The sequence below is a fragment of the Antrostomus carolinensis genome, unplaced genomic scaffold, assembly GCF_000700745.2.
Source record: "Antrostomus carolinensis isolate BGI_N321 unplaced genomic scaffold, ASM70074v2 scaffold8506, whole genome shotgun sequence".
Taxonomy (NCBI): domain Eukaryota; kingdom Metazoa; phylum Chordata; class Aves; order Caprimulgiformes; family Caprimulgidae; genus Antrostomus; species Antrostomus carolinensis.
The window spans coordinates 89,471-98,600 of NW_010323899.1; the positions used below are offsets into that span (position 1 = coordinate 89,471).

The 9,130-nt window shown below is 36.1% G+C and overlaps 1 protein-coding gene across 1 annotated transcript in view; it reads right to left on the minus strand.

Annotated features, from left to right (window-relative positions):
* PPARG (peroxisome proliferator activated receptor gamma) overlaps positions 1-8,936 on the minus strand; it is a 59,944-nt gene extending 51,008 nt beyond the window's left edge. Inside the window, exon 1 of the mRNA XM_010170737.2 lies at positions 8,836-8,936. The gene's annotated coding sequence lies outside the window, so the exon portion shown is untranslated. The remainder of the gene's footprint in view (positions 1-8,835) is intronic.
* Positions 8,937-9,130: the final 194 nt, after the last annotated feature.

Consider the following 9,130-nt stretch of genomic DNA (forward strand, 5'->3'; position numbering starts at 1 on the left):
TGCCAGGTATAATTACTACATTCATTAGCCTTTCCTGGAGTAATTGTCAGGAGAGTAGCAACCATACTTCCATCAGTTTCTTCTTCCTCCTTGCTTTTTTTGTGCTTTCCTTATAGGACAATTAGAGTTTCTCTTTACTTTGTCTCTCCCCCTTACACAGGGTCTCTCCCCTTATTCTCCTCAAACATTCTCCCCCCTTTATTCTTCCCAGATTTGGGGAGGAAAGGGAGAGATGGTCCTGCTGTCTCTCAGTGTTTTCATGTCTACCAATATGTTGTGGTTTTGTATGGTTTTGGTTTTTAATTTAAATCCATTCATTCTGATGTTTTAAGGAGATTCATAGTACAGTTATTTCATCAGTGACAACAAAAGTCACCCTCCTGTCTAAGGGTCAAGCTTCACCAGAAATTTCAAATTGCCACATGCTGTATAACATTGTGCTGTGCCTTCCTGTCAGTGGATGGGGGAGGAGACAGGAATCTGCTGCACAGCCTGCGTCAGAGAATGTAGTCACACTACAGTATCTCAAAACTAGTGTATGCACCAAGTTATTGTTATGCTAAACTTACCTCAGACTTCAGCAACACTCTCTGCCTGTTCTCCTGTCCTTAGTGACAGGAAAGCTGTCACTTGTTGTTAGCGTATCAGACAGTTCCTGTTCTCAAAGGAGTAATAAATAAGGCTAGATTTAAAAAACAGAACAAACTTGGGCAGAAAAATAACAACGAGTAGGAATGCCAAAATACAGGGAGAGACCACATTATGGCATTGTCAGCATATCTTAAACCAAGAAAAGATGAAAATCTTGTAAGAAACCAGAGAGAAGAACTCAAAATCAAGAAGGTTCCAACAATAAACTTTAAACTTTGGGAAAGAAATTCAAATGTCTGTATTTTTAAAGAATTTCCCTGCTTTTTAGTATCTTATTTGGTAAATATAAAAAGGGCTAAATAAATAAAGAAAAACAACATAGTCTTAACCAGTCTCCCCACTGCCTTCCTTAAAAATGTCCTTTAATTAATTAATTAATTAATTTCCTTTCCTGATACTCATTATGGACAGCTTTTTCCCTTTTCCCAACTCTCTCCTCTGCTGGGCCTCCAAAGTCCCACACTGGCCATAGATCTCTGTCTTAATCCACCACTGCAATTAATCTAATCACACTGAACACCAGTAGCCTCTATTAAGATTAAAGATATTCCAGCTGTTTCACAACATGCTACAGCCAGAGCCTATCTTAACGTTACACATTACTCCACCTATTCTGTACAAATTTTGTTCTATGGATATTGTCATTTGTAAAGAAGCAGAACACTTGATAATATCAATTCTGTTTTTAAAAGATAAAATATCAAATATACAAAAAGCAGTTTTCTTCTGATCTCTGACCTACTCAAAATTGGCACCCTGGTGACCCAAAAAAGAATGGAAAGAAATGCACATGACTTCCACATCCTCAGTATTACATCATGAAGGATGAAACAGCATATTATGTATAACTCAGAGGGCCGCTGTACTGTATGGAACCCTCTTCTTGCATAAAAAATGCCCTTCTTAACAAAACTGTGACTCATTAAAAAATTGACAGATACCATATTCCAATTCACAGAACAATGAAAACAACGACAGACTGTTAGACGCAGACTGATTTCATAATGGGACCAGTTATGGTGAACTGTGACATTAGCATGCAAAGTGGTTTTTTTTAAATATAAATTAAAACATGAAGGTATGTTTCTGGGAAGAGTATATTTTTACTATTCTATTTTTGGATTTTCATGAACAAAAATTTTCAAGAAGACAAGTCTACAAGAAAATATCTTTGTTGGAGGAAAAATGGGTTCTTGATACTGAAGGGTTTTCCAGTACTTCTTCAAGCACTGTCAAGAATTCCTGCCTACACCAACTGTGCTGTAATAACTATTTCTTAATAGATTAATAATCCTCATCTAAGAAAATAATTCCTCAAATGTCATTACCTATGTCAGAAAGTAACTTGCATAACCTGATGTTTTATCCTATCCAGTCTGAGTAAAACCTAAAGCAGTGTGCTGATTTCAAGGGTATATTTTATACAAGGTATTGGGATATTGGATTACCGTAAAAAACCCCAAACTAAACAAGATATGTGAACATAAAAAACATCTGCCGCACCCAATTGAACTGGGTAAAGTTAGCCAGCCTGATCACATGAGGCAGACCCAAAGAACAAGTCTTTGGGCAGTGCCCAAAGGAAACTGTGTAAGAAACCCCCTTGGGTCTCATATTCATCATGCCATAATGTTCTTCTCCGCATCACAAAACAATTAACCAGTTCAAGACAATTGGCAAGCTCACATCACAGCTCACACTCCAAGAAGCTTGCAAAACAGAAGATCAATTGGCAAGCTGATCACGGAAAGCAAGTGTGGAATTTGCTTGCAATAGCATTTCTTAAGTGTGAACATATAAATAATTTAAGGAAAAAAAAAAGCAAGCAAGGTAGGAACTACTAATTAAACTTCCTTTGCACTTTTGGAAATTAATTTGCATTGCCTTGATAATGAAAAATATTTTAAGACCATTGTTAAAAATCTGGACTTTTCAAAGTAATTCTTCAATGTTTGCTTGTTTCCTATTTTAAATTCAGAACATGTCATAATAAACTTTTGTAATACTAATTTTGAAACTTATTCTGTAGTTAATTGTAACAATCCATACTTAGCTGAGATCTTTACTAAATAACCTATTCCAGGCCAATTTAGCAATTCTGGCAATAGTTCTAGTGTAAATAAATTTAAAAAAAAAAATCCAAGAAAATAACCCTTTTTAATGGTGCTTATTTCATTCAGAGAACTGATTTAATGCAAAATCCTTTTGTTCTAAATAAAGCTTGAAGTTTCATCTTGTTTATCATCTCAAACCACCTTCAGCAACAGCTGGAAATTCTGAAAGTGAAAGCATATTTGCAGAACTTTTCTTTCCACACTCTTTAATCATGTTCTAGGCAAAACTCAAAAAATCTACATCTTTATACGAGTGTCTTGCAGTATGCAGTCAACTGTCAAACTTTTTATATTGACAGTTATTATGAGATATTTGAAATCAATAAAACACTAGCCTGCTTTTCTTAATATTTCTAATAATTTTAAAAATCAAATACACTAACATGTCTTGAGGTACAAGTAAGGCATCTCAGATATGCAGTTTAAGTGCAAATGATGGGATCCAGAGGTGATGGTAGAGAAGAGATAAAGGAAAAACTTCACAGAACTTCAGTGACTCACCGATGTAAATCCATCCACTACCAGTGGTTAGCCTAAGCAGAATCGGAGGAATAGCTACATCACTAGGTCAGTGCAAGGACTTTGCTTCAGACATACAAGCTAGAAAGCAAATAGCAGATGAAATGATTTTTCATCGTCCTGGAAGGATGAGAACCTCAGCCTGTGGCCTCTTTAAAATTTCTCATGATTCAATTAAATATGATCCTGAATCCGGTTAGAAAATACAGATAAAATTCTATGTAAATAAAGGAACCTTTTGCCCTCACGTACTTCTGTACTTGCTTATCTATAGATTTCTCTGGGTGGAACTGAAAATAAATTTGGCTGTATACCTTTTTTACATTCCTAGGTAGGATTAAAAATCAATTCAGCAATATACTACATTATAGCACGCTTCTACTAAGCTTGAAAACTGAGATTCAGCATAAAATTTTGTAGCTGGAACACCACTGTAGGGAACAGTGAACAGTAACTCCAAGTAAAACATATTCAAGATGAAAGGATAAACTCCTCAGTTTTATTTACTGTAGACATAAAAAGTACCTTAACCTATCATGAGGAAATATGTACATTATGGAAGGCAGTAAATAGAAGTGGCTGCATTTTTCCACAAGCCCCCATATTAGATAGCACCACAAAGCACCAGGTCGAGGTAGTAAAACCTGTTTTTCTGACCACCCCTACTAGAAGATCTTGGTGTGAGTGTTAAAGCCTGTAATTAACATTTTTCTTTTCATAGTTCCTTTTTTCGGTGTAACAGAGTGACTATTTTGGTTGTCTGACATATGCTTCAAACCATCATGGTTGAGAACTTATTTCACAGCAATACTAAAATATTCCCCTAGCATAAATATTGAGAATGGACATCATTCTATTTGTATATAGAGAGCAACCTAAGTTCAAAGCCTCTCAAACTTCAAAATTGCTGCTACACAATCATGAAGAGTTACAGCAGTTACACAACATCTGTGTTCAATAAATCTAAACAAACACACAAGTACTATGGACTTATAATGCAATATTATAACATAAAATCCTATTTTATGCAATGCAGCGTAATCACATATTGTGTAAAAAGTTTAAGACAAGATCATAATTCTGGGCAGGGCTACTTTCTGCAAATATGTAATTCTCTGAAAAGCAATTTGCTTAAACTCAGCGGAAAAATACAAGGTGCTGTAAGAAAACTTCCATCACTCTCTCTTTTTCTATGTGCCTATTCCATGGCAGCTGAAAGTGTTTGTATGTAAAGAACATAATTAGAATTTTATACACACACACAGGTAAGTTAGAGAAATCATAGCTGGAGGTCTCCTACAAAAAAAGTACAGGATTCTGGCAAAAGGGAATCTAAAATACCAGATTTGTGATAAAGAGGAAAGACATGAGTCCCCATGGAGCTTGTGAAATTCCAATAACCTGTAAACCAGCACAAAATATAATATTTCCCTCCCATAATAGCTGTTATAAGATTAAAACTAGAACTCATGTCTAATTTGAAGGTGTAGAATAAACTAATACCAACTGCAATGCCTGCATCAAAATGTTAGTATTTCATTTAGAGTTAAAATACGTTAAGAAATTGATCACAAATTCCAGAACAAAGGCAGATGGATATAGTACTTCTGTTACAATGGCATTTTCAAAATAATTTAAAGAAAAATAGGTAGGACTTTTGCTATAATATATATTAATGGTTATTTAACTTCAGACTTTTAGTCTCACTGAGCAAACAGCAATCCATGCAGAGTTGGACTCTATATTTTCAATATACTAAAACCACAGCCTGACCTCAACAGCAACGGCAGGGAATGGAGCCGTACCTAGGCCAGGATTTCTAACACCGCAGGCAGATTGCAAACCTGATGCTACTGCAACAGCACAACTGCCACTGACCTGAGAGAAACTGAGATGTTTTTTTTTTCCCTAGACTCTATGCATCTTCCAAAAAACCAACATCATATTTTTTTGATACTGTGGAATGTTCTGTATGTTTCTCTATTGGGATATTATCCAATATTTATGATACTGTGTTATCAGATGTTATATATAGCCTTCCAGCATTACTGAGATAAGTAGGAAGTCATTTTATAACGTAGGGTTAATACATTACCTACACACACTTATCTCTTCCAAGTATGTACATAACCATACACATATGCTCATCTTAGCATTCATCAAGCATACCTGTGCCTGAACATACATACACACACAGCTATGTAAGCTTTGTGTTTTTTTAAATTGCTAATTATCAACCAGCAGAGTAGACTTTGGGATTCATAGACTTGAATTCATAGACTTTGTCCTGAATGTGCAGACTGCATGGCATGGAGGTGATCTGCTTAGTCATGAGGGAAGGGGGTGGCTTATGCAAGTCCACAAAGCATCATCTGCTAGTTGACTCCAGAAGTTCCCAACTCTGCTTTTGAGGAGTCAGTTATCTTCCCCTTTCTAAGCAGGGTATTTTTCCTGTTTGCAGTGAAATCCAGTGAAACTGCCAAGTAAGAACAGCTGTGTTTGGTGAATAGGGTGCTGCTTCCATGCTGAGGGGGTTTTTTCTGTAAATCTGGGGATTCAATATCACACTGGTACCTAACTTTTTTGTATTTGTCATGATGCAGATTAGAACCTATAACCATTGTAAGAATCTATTACTGTTGTAAGCATAAATAAACACCCTGAAATGTTAAATTAAAATTTTTGCATCAATCTCATTCCTACATTGTGTCTCCGTTGTAAATTTGTAACTATTTGCATTGTCATGTCATAGATCACATAGTATTAAGGACAGGAACAACCTTTCCATTTGAGTAAGTAACAAGATGGCTTCAGTCTTGACTCGGCTGCTAGGTACTACTGCAACACAGGTAATTAAAAATATCTATACAGTTAATGTATTATGAATTTTAATTGGAGAATGATGTAATGCTTAGTTCAATTCTATAGAGTGGTTGAGGAGAGGACAAACAGGCCAAATAATATAATGCAAGGTGTGGGTGGAGGGGGAGAAAAATGTGAACCTCATCAACTTGACTTCAGTTCTGCGAAAGTTTTTAGTTATGGAGATTGCAGAAGATGAAGACCTGATGCTGAAGTAGAAACTTGGTCTTGCCTATGGTTGCCACATGTATTTTCTCCTTCATATCTCTTCATACCTGCGAGATCTGAAAGTATCCCAAGCCCCACTCACCACAGGTGCTAGTACTAGGGTAACAATTTGCTTAGCAATTGCATTTTCTACATACTTTTTCACCAGAACCTGAAAGAGAGCACAACTGAAAAAAGATGGACTACCCTTCATATAAAAAACCAAGGGCCGGGGGCGGCGCGGGGAAGGACAAAAGAAATGCAAGAGGTTTATCAGTTAATGTAGGAATCAATTTGCATTTCATATTCCTGGGAATCTAAATATCTGAAGACAAATCTTATGGCTCTTTCATTTTTCATTCTGCCTTGGAAAAGTCCCCACAGGGAAAAAAAAAAAGGAGTGAGGGGGAGATTTTTTCCCAAGTACTCTGTAACAATTAAATTAAATCCTCAAGAACTGACCTGTTAATGGGAAACCCCAACTTCTGTTTGTGGCATGGGTATGTAGGACTTGAGTATAACAATGTTCTCTGGCTTTGGATTATTTCTAACTTTGTCTTTCATTAGTTCACAAAAAGTTAACTGACAGACAAAGAAAATTTGGTATGTAGTACCGGAAAAATAGATCCCTGCTGTTAAAAAAAATATAGATCATTATGGAAATACAGCATGGAATAATTAGCACTCAACATCTAATATAGTGCTAAATTCAGTAAGTCTACCAGTGATTAAAAAATGAAACCAGTAGCAATAACTAATGGGAAGTATTGTATCCATGACTTCAAAAAAACCTAGCATGGGGAATTTATAATTGTATTTAATTTCTCTTGAGTAACCACACTGGAAACTGTTTTACTGTATGCTAGAGGAGAATACAGGAATAATTCTAGTTACAAAAGCTAGTAAAGGAAACAGATTTTGAATATCACACAGCGATTCACAATTAGGCTACCAAAAAAATGGCTAGTAAATATATTCAACACCATTCTGAGCAGATTATATGTGAAAAAAAATAAAAAATAAATGAAAGAGGGCCTCCGCAATCGAGATGAAGAAAAACGTTAAGTGGACTTTTCATTACTTAGTTCAGCTTTGTACAAGACAGAGTTTTTGTTCTACTTTTAAACTTTGCCTTGTTTTTACAACATAGGTTTTTGAAAAATTCATTTTATTAACTATTGCTATAAGTAGAAAATTATACTGACAGTAATTGAAGCTGGGCCTAATTTTATTTTATTGACTCAGAAAAGGACTTATGGTTGTTTAAAAAAGTTCCGAGAACGGTCAGATTTAGAAGCAGTGCTGATAGTCGGTGTTTTTAAAAGTACCACAAGGAAGGTTAAAAGGCATAGCTTCAGAATTCTTCAACTAAACTCTAATATTTTGCCCCCTTCATTTTTTGTGATAATTTATCATATGAAATACAAATTTATATCAGGAGAAAAATAATTATTTGTATAGTCTGTATTGTAACGGAAGTTTCATTGAATGCTGATGTTTAATAAGTTGGATTATCTAGGAATTTGACATTGAGGAATTTCTAAGAAATACATACTATCTTAAGGCTGTTTACAGATATATAATCTCTGAACCTCTAACAATTAATGAGCTATTTTACAAAACCGATGTCGAAGAACATTCAAATTCAAAAGCTGCCTGTATAAAAATACTTTTAAATTATATTTCTGATTGGTTATCATTCAAAGTCCATGCCAAGTCTTTTTTCAACTCTCTCTCCCCTTGACAAGTCCATGCTTATATTGTACCACATGCCTTAACACACTGCTAAGAGTGATTTCGTATAATCTCATAATTAAATCTCTAAGCAATTTTTGCAGCAATTTCTTTTTTTGTGACAGCCAGAAAGAATAATGATGTCAAACACATGACTTCATGCAACAAATCCTGATGTTAATGGGAGCATAATATATGAACCTTCTTTTCAAAGAAGAGCACTGAGTATCATGTCATAGTTGGTGTACACAGGGAACTTTTTAGTTAACAAGTAACAAATCATAGTAACCTTTTAAAAGGTAAATTACTGATTAAATTATGAACTAATTGGTACCAGAAAAATATTCTTCTGTTGTTTTGAATAATCATTTTAAACCGGAACATTATGATTATGTTCCACAGCAAAAGCTTGTTCAGAGATGGGGCAGCAAGTCAGAAATACAAGGCTAGCCCACAGCCCTAGTTATTTTGCAGTTAATTATAATTGATCCTTCTGATTTAAAGGAACCTAGACTCCAGAGTGCATGAAGAAACTGATACTTTCCTGAGCTTTTCATCAGAACAAATACCAGCCTTACATCACTGATACTAACGAATACATCACAGTGAAGTCAGCACTGTATTGTCATGTGTACACAGTGCGACAAAGTTACAACACCACAGGAACTTGCACTCTCCGTTGTAGAATACCCTGGAGAGAAATGACACCAGGAAGATTACAAAACGCTCCTGCAAACCTGAGACATGCCATCAAGACATAATATATTTCAACATAGCATCTCAGTTGTTGCAGGCTCAGAAAGGCTCCCCGACTTTCTGCGGTTGAGAAATTTGAAAAAAAAAAAGAAGTCTGTTCATTCATGAAAGTGGCTGAGCCAGGTGAGCACCAACACTTCCCTGTCCGCTCCTTCCCCCTCACCGAGGAGGGACGGACGGGCATCCTGCGCTCTGCCCTGGATCCATCTGTCCCCATACCCCGACCCGCAGGGAGGGGATCCCCTCATCCCGCACCTTACCCCCTCCCGGGCGCGCCTCCTCCCCCC